The 17,347-nt window shown below is 45.5% G+C and overlaps 1 protein-coding gene and 1 pseudogene across 1 annotated transcript in view; both read left to right on the top strand.

Annotated features, from left to right (window-relative positions):
* The first annotated feature begins 212 nt into the window (after positions 1-212).
* Positions 213-1,693, top strand: LOC141573555 (leucine-rich repeat-containing protein 37A3-like; annotated as a pseudogene).
* Positions 1,694-17,116: 15,423 nt separating this feature from the next.
* PLEKHM1 (pleckstrin homology and RUN domain containing M1) overlaps positions 17,117-17,347 on the top strand; it is a 46,476-nt gene continuing 46,245 nt past the window's right edge. Inside the window, exon 1 of the mRNA XM_074343257.1 lies at positions 17,117-17,253. The gene's annotated coding sequence lies outside the window, so the exon portion shown is untranslated. The remainder of the gene's footprint in view (positions 17,254-17,347) is intronic.

A 17,347-nucleotide genomic window follows, 5' to 3' on the forward strand; every position in this document is an offset into this window, starting at 1 on the left:
GAAGCTCCTTCAGCCTTCATTTACAAATGAACATAAGGCAGCAGTCTGTTCTTCCCTGCCTTCTGCTTCCACCCCTCCTAAATCTGATGTTAATCACAAATCAAAAGACTTATCCTACACTGTTTTAGAAGATGCAGATGCTAGAGTTAGAAATATGGAGATTTCTAAGCCAACGTCACGTCCCCCCTCCCCAAAAAACACTTCTTCCTTGATACTCGCTCTCGTGTGATCCACAATTATTCAAGGCCAAAAGGAATCACAACTTGGGAGGGAAAGAGTTACTCAGGAGAGTATCTGCAAGCAGGCCTTCATCCTCTGCAGTGAGGAGCCTCATAAATTCTCCTTCACGAGGAGCTACTTCAACTTCAGGGGAACTGACTTCTCAGGAAAATCCTTCTCCAGAATTATTTTCTCCTTCAGACCCTACTACTGGAAAGGTGACTGCCGGAAGGAGCTATCTCTGAAGTCACTGTCCATACAGATGTTCCCAGCACATATTCTGTTACTGCAGGCAACTTTATGCCAACTGTTCAACACGCCCACGAATCACAATGGGAATACCACAACGTGGGCACCGAATTACCCTCTAAACCCACCGGCTTCAATTTCCCAGGGCTTTCATCCTTGGGTGATCAGTTTGAAATTCAGGTAACCCAGCAACTATGGTCCTCCATCCCCAAAGATGACGTGAGAAGCCTCATTTCCCATGTGATCCGGACTTTTAAAATGGTCTGATCTGAGACCTATGTGAAGCTGGCCTGTGCCAAGCTCTTCTCCAGAACAGGCCTTCTGGTAGTAGAACAGCTGCCTATTTGGGGGAAAGATAATAGCAGGTCCCCATTTCTTATCTTAAATATATCTCTATAAACATGAAAGAAAATAACTCATAAAAGTATTAGAAGAAAATAGAAGCAATATGTTTATAATCGTGTGGTGGAAAAGGGCTTTCAGAGCCTGATGCCACAGGCAGAAACCTTTGGCAGATTTGACCACCTTGTCTGTGACACCAACTTAGCACCGACCTATGCCAAGCACAGGACAAAGAATCTTCCATATATTTTCTGATTTAACCCCCACAGTCCTGTGAAGACGGTAGTACCATCCTTGTTTCATAGATGTAGGACATCAGCTTAAGGCCCCAGTGACAAAACCAAAAGCAGAATCCAGCTTCAGCTGACTTTAAAGCCTGAGCTCCTTACTCCACTCTTCTGTCTCATCCCCTTAGAGACAAAAACATTGGGAAGTGTTTGAAACACTGAAAATCAATGAAAGCCAATATTTATTTATTGTAAAGAGTGTTATAAATGAACAGGAAGAAGACAGACAATCCAGGGGAGGAGAGGGCAGGGGCTTGGTAGAGTAGCCGTCTGTTGACAATCTGTCCCCACATCAGCCTGTCCTCATGGTGAGTGGGTTTTGTCAGCCAGGCCTTTGTCACCTCGTGGCAGAAAAATAGTCTCTGATACTTTCTTCTAGTGCTTTTATAATCTATCTAGAATTTGCTTTGTTTTTTAGTGTAGTTGAGGTAGGGGATCGAACTTCTTTCCCCTGCATGAAAATCGAATTGTTTCAAAATTTTCTACTGAATGGTTCATTCTTTCTTCACTAATCTAAAAATACTGTCTTTATCTGGACTCTGTTCTATTGATCCAGTTACCTTTTCCTATACCAGTACCGGCACCACACTGCCTAATTCCAGTTGCTCTGGAACATGTTTTATAAATGGTAGGGTAAGCTTCTGCTTTTTGATCATCTTTTTCATAGATTTCATAACTATTCTTGCACAATTTCTCCACCAAATGTCAAATAGCCAGGATTTGTTGAATATTTATCTTGGATTTATATAGGATTGCATTGAATTTGTGGGTTAATTTGAGGACAATTGATATCTTTACAACATTCTAGGAAGATGGTATCTCATGCTATATACATATTTTTTTATTTTAATGTCCTTCAGAAGGGTTTTAATGTTTTCATCACATAGGTCTTATACATTCTCGGTTAAGTTTATCCCTAGGTACTTTATGCAGTTTTATTGATATTTTAATGGGCTATTTCTTCTATTTCTTAGTTATTTGTGTTATAGAGGAAAGTTTTTGAGGCTTATATGTTGATCTCCTGATTTTGTATGTAGGATCTTCCTGAATTCTTATATTGCTTCCAGCCTAAAGGTTTTCCATCATTTCATACGCAAATATGCTTGTCTCTTCCTTTCCCATATTTTTCTTACTGCATTGATGAGGACCTCCTCAACAGTGATCAATAGTGGCCATAATGATAGGCATCCTACTGTTATTCTTGGCTTTAAAACCATGCTTAGGTTTCTGCTAGATACTTTTATTTTGTTTTCCTACTTCTAAGAATTTTTATTGGGAATTATCTATTGAATGTTACCTAAAACAATCAATAAAATGTATTGCCGGCTGCGCCCCAGATCCTAAGTTAGGTACTGTGAAAGAGTCAAAGGATTATTAAACAAGACAGCATTCCTTCTACAAAAAAAGTCATCATCTCACTGAGTAGATAAGACTTAAAATAAAAAGGAATGAATAAAGATTTAGAGATAGTCATTGTGATGAATTATTCTGATCATGTTTCTTCCAAAACAGCTTTATTCTCACAGAACAGCAGCAAAGGGCAGTAAAAAAAAAAGTGTAAGGTAAATACTACTCTGGTAATTTTTTTTAAAGTTTTTTTTAATTTTTTTGTTTTACTTTTGTGGGGGAGATTATTAGGTTAATTTATTTTTAATGGAGGTACTGAGGATTGAACCCAGGACCTCGTGCATGCAAAGCAGCTCACTCTACCACTAAGCTATACCCTCCCCCTAGTCTGGTAATTTTTAAAGTAGGATTTTAGAACTAGAGGAGAACTTAGAGCTCATCTATTCAATCTCTTCAGTTTCCAGTGAAGAAAGCACAAGAGACAGGAAGAATGTTTATCGTAATGCTTCACCCAAATTTATTTACCAGCAAAACTAGCTCCCCAGCCAAAGCTGAGTTGGAATGGGACAGGCACAGATGCCTCTGCTTTTCCTAGTCCTTTAAGGAAAGAAGAGGGAGGGGGAGAGGTTTGGGTTGTTACCTGTTCCTGCTGGTGGTGGCCATCAGGCCAGGCTGGGCCAGTAGCCTTCTTGGAGGTTCTGGGGTAGGGAAGGCCACATAGTTCTAGGGTTTGAGGACCAGCCTCACTCAAAGTTGTTGGAAGGTAGAATATATGAGTCCTTCCTAGAAAGTGTCAGGAAAACTTCCCTTGTCATCCTGCTGGTTTTCAGGCCCCCACACTCTATTCCCTTTATCCAAACCTCATAGAATTGTAACTGGGAGAAACTATAGATAGTCATTTGTTTATATTAAGGAAATGGAGAAAGAGAAAGGGAAAAGGCCCTGCCCCACAGCCATGCTGCTAGTGAGTATCAAAAAGAAGATGCTTCCTTTCCACTGAGGACTTTATTGATCACACTGTGCTTGGGCTGTGAGCTACATTTTATGTCACAAATCAGCACCACATACTATATGGACACCAAGAGTTTCTAAAACAAACTCTGATTTTGCATTCTGATTTTTTCCTATTCTATGTATATTCAAAAAAGAATGTTTTGTGTTTTAGTGCTGCTCATGGCCTTTCAACTGACTTCACAATTCACTTATGCATCGGTGACAGCCTGTGGTGTGAAAGCCAGTGAGTCAGATAACTGTGCTAGTTGGACTCAGGGATTTACTTAGTGTGATTCAACTTACAGGATAAAGCAGCTAGGAAAATAGGGGCTCCTCCCCACTGGCCCCCAGCAAGTGTTGCGTGTGAGACTGCGTCTGCAGAGGACTGGGGTGAACACTTCCAGAGAGTCACATGCTTCTGCCCAGCACGGCCGGCCGTGAAGGGTCTTCCCTGCACGAGGGCACTTGGCAGGGCGGAGCCATGTGCTGCTCAGCTCCCTCCAGCTCAGCCCAGCACCAAACCTCCCCACTTCCTGCCTCACCCAGCACAGGCCCGTGGCTGCATGATTTCAAGTGAGTATGTAATGACAGTGCCACCTCCATCAGCTGCAAGGTTCTTCCACTCCTGCAAAGAAAGTCATTAATCAGTCACATTTAGTAAGCCAGTGATGGTTGAGGAACGTTAGTGAGTAAAAGAAATTCTCAATGATCAATAACAACGACAACAACGAGGAGAAAGATGGCAGCTGTTTGCTGAGCACCTGCTCTGGGCCAGGTGCAGTACAAGGCACTTGGGTCACACCATTAGGTCATGAGAACAAGAAAGTCCCCATGCCCGCTCAGACTCTGTAATGAGTGGGGGGTTGATGTCAACAAGAGAGGTGGACACGAAGACAGAGCTGACAAGAAACCAAGGATAAAGATCCTCATGTTGCTGGGCTTCCCAGATTGTGGACCAGGATTCCAAGTAGCTCCAGGCTCCTATGTGGGAGTGTTTCCATTATTTCAAAGTTGGTACATAGAGTGAGGCTTAGGTAATATTTTTTATGTCACACTACCTCAAATTTGCACGATTCTTTATTAGTCTCAAATGCTACCCTACCATATTTCTAAATAAAAATGCCCAAGAGTAAGGTTCTGCTTTGCCCAGCTTGACCCAGATTGGGCGGTGCTTTTGTCAGAACGCAGAGACTTCACCTGGCCAGCCTGTCTCTCCTTGGGTCAGGAACACACCCCTGGCTGTAGGAGTCAGCTGGTTCAGAAAACCATGGCTGCCTAGGGCTGCCTCTGTCCCCATCTTCCTGATGGGCAAACTAGCTTGGAGCCCGGCTCCTTACTGAGATCTGAGTGATAGAACAAGGGAGGGAAACACAAGGCCAACAGCTACTACGTGAAAATTCTCACTGATTCCAATGAAATCTATCAGACAATTTAGCCATTTTTAAAAGGCTAAATGAAATGAAATGAGGCAATGTATGAATAGGGTAAGAATGACACAGAAAGGTTGCAGGGTTCAGAGGAGGGAAGGTTAGGAAGCTGGGGAGAGTTCATGAAAAAGGAGGGACTTGACCTGGGCCCGGGGTATATGCCAGACACTGTGCCTGGTGCTGGAGGAAGAGTTGGCTAGGACACAGCCCCTGTCCTCCAGGCACTCCTAAGACTGGGAGGAGGGACAAACCCCTGCAGATGTACATAGAAGACAGTGTGTTGACGTGACAATGGCAATGTACCAAGAAGTGGCTTGGCTCTTGGTTGGCTGGAAAGGAGTAAATGTGAGGGATGGCTTGGAGGAGGGGAAGAGGAAGAAAGCTACACGGAAGGACAGTACAGCGGCGAGAAGCGTGAAACCCCAGGTGTTCCCGAGCTCGAAGAACGAGGAGGGAAAGGCAGTGTGTGAGGCCACGTGGGGAGCAAGGCACCAGTCCCAAAGGGCCTGGTGAAAGCACATGGGCTTTACCAAACAGCACAGACTGCAATGTTTTAAGCAGAGAAGAGACATGATCAAGTTTGAGTTTTAGAGTACTTTGAAGGTGACTTGTAAGTAGAGGCCAAGAGATCAATTGGGGGGTAGGCTAGGAACTGGGAGAAAATGGGGCTCCAGACCAGAGGTTTTGATGCAGCTGAAGCACATGTATGGTGGGTACACATGAGTGAGAACTGGAAGGACAAGCACTTATGTTCAAAGAAGGAAAGGTTGGACTTTTGAGTTTTTTTAATGGTAGATTCTAGATGATAATAAGGTACAAGTGTAACCCGGGGATGCGTGGGTCAGTGAAGTATTAGGAATCCAGGAAGTGATGAGAAAGAGTTCGAACAGCCTTGGAGACTCACTTGTTTCCCCCTTTTCAGTGACCCAGCAGAAAACTAGCTGAGCAGGTACCTGCGGGGTCGGGGAAGACCAGGCTCCCCTTCTCCTGTCATCGCTTCTGTCTTTGGGCAGTTTCCATTACCAGTGGCACACGTGTTCCCTGCCTCCCTGTTCCTATAGTTGTGGGGCACTCCCAGTGGCTCCCTCCCTGAGGGAGTGCTAGCCATGGGACACACAGTCAGAAAATACAGCTCCCGTTCAAAAGGGCTGCCAGAGAAATGGCACCCATATAATTATGAAAAGGGAAATAAAGTTTCTCAAAATATGATCTGTAGACCTCTGTACTGAAATGTCCCTGGGGTGCTTATTTAAAAGAGTATTAAATGAATAAATAATAAGGCTAGTCCTGGACACCTCCCCTTTTCAAAAATAAACAAAGCCAGGCACTTCTTAAAGTGGTGAAGACAGATTTCAATCAATAATATACAGTAGCAATAATACAGGAAAAGGGTCCATCGTAAACTGAACTCAGCTGCACCTGAGGTGACCAGGTTTTTAAAGGGAGAATGAGGGGATAGGAAGGGGGAGGGGGGCTCCGTAGAGTGAGAGAGGTGAAGGATTGCAAAAGGCAGGAAGGGCGGGGCATTGGTCACGTGAAACCCATCTGTGTTGACTAATTGTCACTTATCAAAGTTAGGCTCCTACCCTCTCACAGAAGCTGAGAGACCAGGGCCCTCCCTTCAAGCGTTGGCTGGAACAAACAGCCAATTCTTCAGACATCCTTGAGTGTTTTTTAGGGAGCTGGGGTCATCCTAGGGATGTGTCCTTGAGCTGTTAGAAACTATGTTAGTGTTTGTTCAAGCCTTTATAGGCCAAGGTTGAATCCAGAAGTCTCAGAGGAACCTGGCTTGAATTTGGTCCAGGAGAGAGCCCGTCACTCTCCAAACCAATGTGCCTGCCCCTCCTGAGTCAACCTCCAAAGCAGATCCATGTTAACAAGCCCTGTTACGCTCACTAAACTACTGAGGTCTAGAAGGAGGGAGGGAAGTGGAGGGTGCAGAGGTTCCTGGCTTCTTCGGGGCTGGAGGTCAGCAGGGCTCTGAGGAGGGGAGAGGCTGGGCAGAGGGACGCAAGGATGACTGGAGGCAGACTGGACTCTCCTCTTGGACACTGGACTGCAGCCCCCCACCCATGGAGGTCAGGGCCTCTCACTCTTGGGGAGCACCAGGTCCGACCAGCTCTGGCTTCTGAGGCCCTGGTAGGAGTGAGATGTTGAGACCTGGCGGGCGGCAGTGGGGCACAAGCGTGGGGGCATGAGGGGAGCACACCCATTCAAGAAGAAGACACATCCTGAGGCCTGAAGCAGAAGTAGGAATAGTGGTTCAAGGTGAGGCTTTAGGTGTTGGAGGGTAATGTTGGAAAGAGTTTGGCGCCACACTGTGGAGTGTTTTGGATTGCAGGGCATCAGGAAATTAAGACTTCAATCTGTGAACGATATGAAGGTTTCGTGTGGGAGAGGATCACATGGAGAATGGTAGAGCCTGGCTCCCTGACACACGAGTCACCAAACTAGCTCTGGACTTACTTAATCAGATTCTTACATAGAGGTCAGTAAATTTCTTATTAGACCCAGTGTTGTGTAGGGTCTCTATTGCAGCAGCTGAACTTAGAACCTAATAAAAGAATAGGTACGCGTGTTGGTTAACTATTGCCACAAGAGTGCTATATAACAAACCCACCTCAGAACTCAGTGCGTTGGAGTAACGACTGTCACCAGTCTGCGGCATAGCTGGGACAGCTCTGCTTTAATGCCCTGCTGGCTAGATCTGCTCTGCACCTCACTGCTGGTCTGCAGATCAGCCAGCGTGGCTCTTTTCCATGTGTGTTCATTCTGGGGCCCAGGCTGAAGCGGCAGCAGCTACCCAAAGGAGGCATAAGAGAGCAAGGCAGAAACCCATCAGGCATCGTCCATCCTAGGCAAGGAGCTGGCACTCTCTCACTTCTGCCCATGGAATGGGCCAAAGCCCCCAGCCAGGGAACGAGACCGTACACTCTGCCCACAGTGAGACGCAGCAAAGGTGTGGATGCAGGGAGGTGAGTGCTCGGGGCCAAAAATTCTATCCCAGGATGTAACTGAGTTTTGATTTGGGATTTGTGTAGACAATTGTGATTTTTATTCAGCACTCATATGACCCTTTGGTAAGGTTATGCCTAGTTCTGTAGAAGAAATGAATGTTCTGCAGAATGCACAAATTCCACTCTCCCTGTTGTCATCATGAAAGATAGTGTCCATCATTGTGCAGACCCAAGCACTGTTCCCTATTAGGTCAGAAACCCTGACAACACAGGAATCACATGTCCTTCCTCCCTCCAATGTCTAGCAGCAAGCCCTGCCCAGTGGTGACTCAGGAATATTTCTGAGTGAAGTTTAGGCCATTTCTTCATTCTCCCCATATGATTCCTTGTACAGACCGAGCACCCAAAGGTCAGCATGTGCTGCTGTGCATTCACCCCATAAGCTGCCAAGGGGCTATGCCTTGTGGAGCTGGGATTTGTACCCGGGTCTGTCTGATGTTGAATCATGCATCCACTGCCTCCCATAGGAACCTCAGAGAAGAAAGGGCTACACGGGGTAAACATCAAAACAGGTTGGTGAGATGTGCTCTCTAGAGGCTATATGACAAAGGTTCTCATTGCCTGAAATATCCTGAAAGGAAGGCTGCCCAAAGGCACAAGCCTAGGAATCCACATGAACTTAAGGACAATTTTAAGAACAGGGAGATTCACCATCAGAACCTGCACGGCTTCACAAAGCCCCTTGGCCTCTCCATCATCTCTTTGTCCCTCTCATCAGAGCAAAAGCAAAACCAGCCTCAGATGCTCTCCATTAATTTTTGCCTTGCCCAGTGCATTTTGCAATCTAAAGGAGACCCACTTAAAGGGACCCATGATTAACCCTAAAGAATGCCACCCTCACCATTGAATTCCAGGCACAGGGCATGTGGGTGGAAATTGTATTTTAGGGCAGTGACTCGTGGTAAGTTGTTTCCCCCAGTCCCCAAAAGGGGCTATTGGATATCAAACTATCTCAGGCTCAGGCTGATAAAAGTGGAAGGATAAGGAACCCAGAATTGTTGCAAGATGTGTTGGTTATGATGGTATGATGTAAAAGATTTCAGAGCTTTTTATTAAAAGTGGTGATCCATGGCTCTCTGGGCTGAGTAAGGGATCACCTTAGTGGATTACAAGAGGATATTATGCAGCAGCTTTTAAAAATAAGGCAGACCAAACAGTCTATCTTCAAGATATGTGTGTTAAGTGAACAAAGCAAGATGTGGTACAATATGTAGAGTATGCCACTAGCCACACGTGGCTGTGTAAATCCAAATTTAAATTAATGCAAATTAAGTAAAGTTTAAAAGTCACTTCCAAGTTACACTAGCCACATTTCAAGTGCTCTGTAGGCATGTGTGTGACTGACAGTACTTTATTGGGCAGCACGGTAGACTTTTAAAAATTGAACTATGGTTGATTTACAATGTTGTGTTAGTTTCTGATGTACAGCAAAAAGTATATTTTTTTGTATTCTTTTCGTATTCTTTTCCATTATAGATTTTTACAAGATACTGACTATAGTTCCCTGTGGCATACAGCAGGACCTTGTTGTTTATTTTATATACAGTAATATGAATCCACAAATCCCAAACTCCTAATTTATTCCTCCCCCTCTTTCCCCTTTGATAACCATAAGTTTGTTTTCTGTGTCTGTGAGTCTGTTTCTGTTTTTGCAAATAAGTTTATTTGTGTCACATATAGATTCCATATATAAGTGATGTCATATGGTATTTGTGTTACTTCACATAGTGTGATAATCTCTAGGTCCATCTGTGTTGCTGCAAATGGCATTATTTCATTCTTTTTTATGGCTGAGTTATATACATACACACACACACACACACAAACACACACACACTCCACATCTTCTTTATCCATTCAACAGATAGACTGTTTTTACCATTATGGTTCTATTGAACGATGCTGGTACAGAATATTTCCGAAGGACATGCAAGAAGCTGAATGGTGGTTGCTTTCAGGGAAGGGGACTGGGAGGCTGCAGCACCATATTCCCTTTTGTACCTTTCGAATTTTATATCATATATTTGTATTAGGAAATTAAAAAATAAATTTAAAAAATAACTTTGGAGTTAAGTATTCCCACATAGGGTCAGTGGAATCACTAGGACAGTGATTCCCAGGAGATTACTTTGCAATCAGCCAAAAACAAAACCAAATCTTAAGCCCAAATTCTTCACAGGTTTTCACTGTTCCTTAATATTATTGTGGCAAGTAAAACACAATTCATTAAAGCAGCAGTGCTTTTACAGTAATTTTTGGTCCTTATGTACTTTTTCCCAATTAATATACACTAAAGGTATAAGTATTATCATGAGGAGGTCCAAAGACCATTCTGTTTTTGAGTATTGGCTAGGGATTCTTAACTGAGGATGTGCTCCAGTAAAGACAGAGTAAAGAGCAAGAAGAGAAGGAAGCCAGGAAAAGACCCAACCCAGGAAGCAGGGAGGGGCAGTTCCAGGACGGCAGCTGTGTGACAGGCCGAGGAGGTGACTAGCACACCCTGGAGCACAGAACCTGGAGGAGGGGACTCAGAGGGAAATGGGCACAGCTGCTAAGCCCCAGAGCACTGGAGCACTGAGGATGCAGCGTGGCAGATAGTACAGAGAGAGACAGGAAACTGAGCACCTGGCTCTCAGAAGGGGATGCGAACGTAATCAGAGTCTATTATTAAGCTCTATGGGGAACGATATTTACACAGTCACAGTTCTGTAAAAACTACCAATTATCTGGAAATAGTGACGGAACTAAACCTCAAGAATGGACTGGGAGTAGGGGTGTAAAAGAACTAAGTCCTTGTCAATGTTAGTAGGAACTCAATAGACAGTGTTTAAAATGGATAAATCAAGAACTAGAAGTGCAAAGAGATGTGAAGAAGAGCACCAGAAAATTCAGATAAAACCTGCTCCCTAGAAGGAACCCAGCCCAGTGAGCTGGCTCAGAAAGGCGGGCAAGGAACCAGTCAGGGGCAAGGCACTGCGGTGGACCATTTTGTTTCACTTAATGCTATTTGAACTGTACACTATGCATATCATACAGTTTTTAGTTCATTATTTTGTGATTTCCCCTCCGGCTTTATTGAGGTATAATTGACAAATAATTTTAAAATGTAAATCCATTTTTTAAAAAAGAGTGAGAAGAACCAGTGTCCAGAAGCCAGGAGAACATGAGCTATTGCAGTGTCGAGAGGGACAGTTGCATTAATACTAGTTTGATGATTTCATTCAGTTGCCAAGTAAGGATGTATCTGGGTCCAAACAAGAAAAGATCTCACTCCATTGCTCAGAATAGCAGTGGAAGGCAGGAACTTGATGGCACTGGGAAGTGAGAAATAGTCAAACTGTAATAATAATAGCTAGTCAACATCCAGTGCTTACTATAGACCAGAAACTGTCCTAATGATATTATCTTACTTAATCTGATATTTTCCTGACTTTACAGATGAGGAACTGAGGCTCAGTGAGGTATTGGAACTTCCCTGCTGTCACACACTCTTACCCCTCTGCCTGAGGCTAAGGGGCCAGAGGATGTTGTGACTGACTTCTCTTTTCTGGACATTAGTAAAATCCAATTTAGCAGTTTCTATCTTCAATGCTCTCTCAAGGGGTCTGTGAAATACACTGACACTCTGGCAGTTGTCTTAGCCCGACATTTGCTAGGTTGCCCTGGGCCCCCACTGTGTTAGGGAAAGCCCAGGAAACAGTATGGAGTACAGCTGGGATTCAAATTTAAGCGTTTCTGGATCCAAAGCTCACTTGCTTGCACACTGAATGACTTCACTTCTCATTACCTCTCCAGTTAGAATCAGAAAGAGCTGTATGAGAATCCTGCTTCTACCATTTCTTAGTTGTGTGGACTTGGGCCCCCAAGTCACTGAACCTCTCTTATCTCTGTCCTGTGGGGTAATAAAGGGACTACCTTCCAGCTGGTTGGTAAGGATAAGTCACAATTCCAACCTGGCAAAGGGTAGTAGCTTCTATTTTCCACAAATGCCAAGCCCTTACCCCTCATCTCCTAGGTCAGGACAGAGTCTCTCATTTTATTATGCTTCAGATCCGTTGGTAGTGAGGGCACAGGACAGGTGGGTGGTCAAGCCCCAATTTTTGGACCCCATCTTAAAATGACTCTTTAGGGTAGGGGTGGGGTTTAGGAAACTGCTTGTTGGACCTGTCCCCAGGGAATCTGGATGCCTACGATTCTTGTATCTAGCTTCAAGTAACTTTGGATAGTGCTTGAAATCTAAGCTTTCAGACCAGTGGGATGTGAACCGCCTTTGCCAATGTTTTTGAGCCTTTCCTGCCCTGGCCTCCAACTGTGTATGTGCATCCTCCCTTTCCCTCCGGCCTTACCTGTCTTTATTTCCCCATTCATTCTGACCCCCTGCCCTTACTCTTCTCTTTTCTTACTTCCTAGCTTCCCTCCACCTCTTGGTGCATCCTCCCCGGAGCTCAGCCTGCATTGCTACCCACCAGCCATTTCTCTGCCAGTCCCTTCCTCTGTAGTGCCATTTCTTCCATTGACTGGGGAGGCTCAAATCAAAAGTCACTTCCTCCAGGATATCTTTTAAGATCTCTTTGAGCTCTCTAGAACTTTGCAGGTGCCTTTATTATTTTCAAATTGTGGTAATCTGAGATGATTTTTCTGGCTAGGGTCTTCCTGGTGGACTCATAGTTCACATATGAAATCTTTCAAGGAAATGTGCACCGTGTGTGTGCATTTCCCCTTCCTTCACTCTCCAACCCTCCCTCAACCCTCCACCTCTCCCCCACCCCCACCAGGATCCAAGACTTTATTTGGCTTCACAAAGGGGTGGAGAGCAAGATCAAGAGAGGAAGACAAGCCTGCAGGTTTTGCAGAGAGGCTGAGAGACCTGGGAAATAAGACGGGAAGATGGGGGCTCCTGAAAAAGTCAGACAAGTGATTACTCTGTGGGGTTCCCACAGCTTTTGCAGAGGGCCATTGCGCAAAAATCCATAACAACTGAGGGAAGTCACATGTTCCATTTATGGGGAGGGTATGCTTGTGCCAAGCCAGTGAGGCTCTTGCTGTGCCACTTATGACCAGAAACACTATACTTCTGCCAAAGTAACAGGATTTCCCTAGTAAGTCCCTTACTTTCCACCTTGTCTAAAATGACTTTAACACCAAGAGAATACTTTGCCTCTATGTCCTTATTTCTAATCTTCCTGCTCAACCATTAACCCTAGTGAAGGCACTCAGCACCCAGACTCACCTGGCCTAAAACCAAGGAGGGGTGGTTCTCACTCCTGGAGAATTACTGAAGGGGCAGACCACACACAATCTGGGGCCAGAGCCCTAGCAATCACTTTTATAAACGGAAACTGTTACTGATGTTCCCCAACGATTGGCTTCACCTCTTGCTGGGTGTGGAGCCAAAAACACAACCAAGCCAAAGATTGGGAGAAGGATTTATTACTTGAAGCAAGTAAGGAAAACACCCAGAATCTTTCCTGAAACAGTGTCTCCCCAACAGCAAAATTGGGCATGTTTTAAGCTAAGGGTACATGCATATTCATGAAGGGGCTTGAGCAGAGGAGAACTCAACATAGAATTGGGACAAAAGTTGACGGAGTCCAAGCTTTAGTTGATTGAAGTTAGGAGGGTTAGAAAATGTCAACCTCATCATTTCTTAATTTCTGACCAGTCTGGGGTCACGTAGCATGTGGTGACCATCCTCCAACTGGGTGGGGGCCTTAGGTCCTGAAGAATAACTCAAAGATAGAGATATAGATATAGATATATCCCTTAAGGAGAAACTAGGACTCTGTTTTATTGCTGAACTATGGTTTTTGGTTTTTTGTTTGTTTTTTACTGCTGCTCCTGTTCCTGCATTCCTTTGTTCCCTTAAGGTCATTAATTACTGAGACCTGTTCAAGGGCAAGCATCATGGCCAGACTTAGATCACAAAATGGCTTAGGCCTAAAACGGCTTCTCATGTCATTAAGCTGTATCTGGTTCTTTTCTTCCAGGAACCTCCTACCCCATCTGCTTATACTGGGGCCTCAACCTTCCCCAAGATATGAGGAACATCTTCCTTCCCTGGAGAGGTTGATGGAGCAGAGAATCCCCAGCCTAGGTCAGTGGAGCTTGCTCCCAAGAACTGGCCTATCCCCAACCAACACCACCGCCACCCAGCAGCCCTGTGGCCAACCCAAGTTCCTGCAGACTTGTATGTCCCAATAGTTCTCCTCCCCTGGCCCACACTCAGGCTGCAGGCTTCCAGGTGACCAAAGCCTGCATGTGAGAAGTGTCTCAAGCACAGCAGGACACCTGCTGCTGATTTTGACTTTTTGTCCTTAGACTGTTTGAAAGAGAAATGTCACTTCTCCCATGAAAAGCAAACAAGTACATGGCTATATGAGAGTAAGCGGATGCTTGAGTGTGTGCCGCCAGGGCTGATGGCGGTTACAGAATGCTCAGGGGACGTCAAGGTGTTCCCTTGGTATAAACTGCGGTCAAAACATGTATATTTTTCTTGAGAGCTGCCAGGTGGGAGGCTGGGCCTGGGCTCTGCCCTCCAGGAGACAAAAATAGGGTAGGCATTGGTCTCATTTTATCACAAGGGGGCAACCTTTGCTGAAGGAGACCAAGTGCTGACCCCAATGCGTTGCAGATAGTGTTAGAGGAGGCAGATAGCTAGATATGAGCAGAGAAAGGGGAAAACAGACCAAATGGCACAGAAATTGGGCAGAAAGTAGCATGGGCCAAATGCAGGAAACCATACATCACGTAAGCACCAGGGGTCACTGAGCAGAGAATGAAAAGCAGGAACCTCTGGGCTAAGTGGTCACACCTTTGGGGGTGATAAGTGGCCTGGAGGCCAACAAAGAAAGGTGGGAAAAGGCAGGAATTTCCAGTGTCTGAATGTAACTGAGACAGGAGGGAAGGGTACAGGGCACAGCCACTCAAGAAATGACAGCAATTAACACCAAAATGGTGGAAGATTCACCTCCTAGTTGGCCTTGAGGATTAAGAGGTTTGACTTCTAATAGACCTGGAGCTTCATTATATGCTCATGGTAACAGCATGATCAAATAACATGCCGGCAGGTGCCATGACAGCCCCCAAGGCTAACCGCAAAAGGCAAAAGAATGGGTGGTGGCCCAATCCCTGGGAATCCCAGCCCCTTCCCCAGGGCAGTTGGATTGATCCCACCTGTAGGCCTGTGAAGCTACTGAGGCCATAAAAAGTGACAACACCACACCTAGTGGTCCTTTGTGCTCTCTCCCTGCTTTGGAGATGACCCGCACTCTGTCTGTGGAGTGTGTACCTACTTTTACTTTAACCTGAGCACCCAATTCCCACACCTCTTTCTTGGCCTTTCTCTTACCTTTCAAAGTATCTCTCTAAATAAATCTACCTTCACTCAACTGTGGCTTGCTCTTCAATTCTTTCCTGCACGAAGCCAAGGACCCACACTTGGTGGGGCATGTCCCAGGAGCTCAACTGAAGCCTGGGACACAGCCCTTCTCATGCCCCACATCTGTTTTCCTGCATCATAACCGTTTGCCCATTATGCCCTCATTTCAATAAAATTAGCCTTGCAGGTTAGAAGTACCCATCATGCACCAACACCATGACACTTCTGATCCAGACTAAATAAGGACAAAAATCAGGATGAAACTGGATGAAGATCAGGGAATAGGACCCCAGACCCTTCCATCCCTGATGAATATTCCGCCCATTCATTTTTACAGTCTATGTAACCAACCTGCCAAAGAAACTCGGGGAAGCCGCTCACCTGAGCCTGCCGGCTCTCCCCTTGAGACTGTACTATCCATCCTGTAATAAATTCTCACTTTACTCTTTTACTACATCTTGTCTCTGAATTCTTTCTGGGACAAGAACCTGGAAAACCAGTTACATCCACCAGCAACATCTTTGGCTGGCCAGCCAGGAGATTTGGTAAGCCAATGCCTCTCACCTCCCTTGTGCTTGAAAGGCTCACCCTCTCCCTCTGCCTCCCCATCTCTCCCCTTCCCTCCACCCCCCTCCCTCCCTCCCTCATCCTTATCATCAGTCATCTCTTTCGGACCTACTGCCGCAAAAATGTGGCCAGGAGTTGAGCATGTAAATCCCTCTACAGCGCTTGCCACTAAAAAAGTCTCTCCTGCGAGGGTGAGAGAGACAATAGGTCTGCCTGCCCACCAGAAGACAATTCCCACGCCACGTTATCTTGGCTCATAGTTAAAAACATAGCACTGTACCCCCAAAAAAGACTACTTTTGGCCTTGGGAGACTGCCTCAGTCCCAAGCCAGAGGAGGTCTCCCTTTCACCCCACATTGTAAACCCCACTGTCTGGAACACCAAGGTCCCCGACAGAGCAACTATCGTCAGGCTACCATTAAAAATGAGACCACCTGAGACTATAGGTAAGCCTCTTCAACCAAAGGCCAAACTGAGAGCCGTAATTTAAAATTTTCCCAAACCTAGGGAGGATCCTCAAAAGTGTTTGTAAATAAGTTTCCAAAATGGGAGACTGCCAGTCTAACTAAAATAGCCACAACTGATATTCAGAGCCTGACAGAATTTTGCGAAAAAAAGACTTTTTCCCTAAGCTAAATAAAAATAAAAAACTGTTCTTGTTTTACAAATCTAGTCTTTACAAAGCAAAAAAAACCAAAAACAAAGACTTTCAAAAGTAAACAAAATAAGAACTCTTACGTAAACTTAAAATAACTATGTTTAAAAATGTCTCTCTAAAATTGTCTCTGGCAATTTTGGTAGTTGAAACTTAAAACTAAGTTAAATTTTAAAAACTCACTGTCATTTATAAAATATTAAAACATTCATTGCTATGCAGGTATAAATTTATCTACCTTTGCCTTAAAAAAAAACTAGAGTGTAAGTTTCCAATCCAAACAAAAAAACAAAAAAACCACTTATATGACAAACAGTTCACAATTGCTTGTGGGGTTTTTGTTTGTTTTTATCACCCACCAACAACAACAGCGCTGAGGCTAGGCCAGGGCAGGAACTCAGAAGCCAGAATTTCGTCTGACACACTCCCTGCGGGAAGCGGGCGTTAAGGACGCGTTTCACCCGCGGCCACGGCCTCGCCTCTCCGCGCCAGGCTCCGGTGTCTCTCTGAGTCCCAATCCTCCCAGACGTTATATTCTCGGAGCTGGGAACCGTTGGACATCCCACAGCTCCGGCCCCGCCCCGCGGCTCCTCGCGGCCACGCGACTGGCTCCTCGGGCGGGGGCGGGGCCGGACACCGAGCTGACGTGATGGCGTCAGGCGCCGCGGCCGCCGCTTCCTGTTGTCAGTGGCCCGGAGGCCTCAGCGTCGGGTCCGAGGCTTAGGGGCTGCAGCGGCTGGGAGTGCCCCCGACCCCCTCCCCGCCCACTCCGGTGAGTTAGGGGTCGGGGTCAGGGCCACTGCAGGCAGCGGAGGGGCGGGAGGGCCGAGAGGCGAATGGGCGGGGGCACAGCAGCCCTCTCTGTG

Source organism: Camelus bactrianus, chromosome 16, assembly GCF_048773025.1.
Source record: "Camelus bactrianus isolate YW-2024 breed Bactrian camel chromosome 16, ASM4877302v1, whole genome shotgun sequence".
Classification (NCBI taxonomy): domain Eukaryota; kingdom Metazoa; phylum Chordata; class Mammalia; order Artiodactyla; family Camelidae; genus Camelus; species Camelus bactrianus.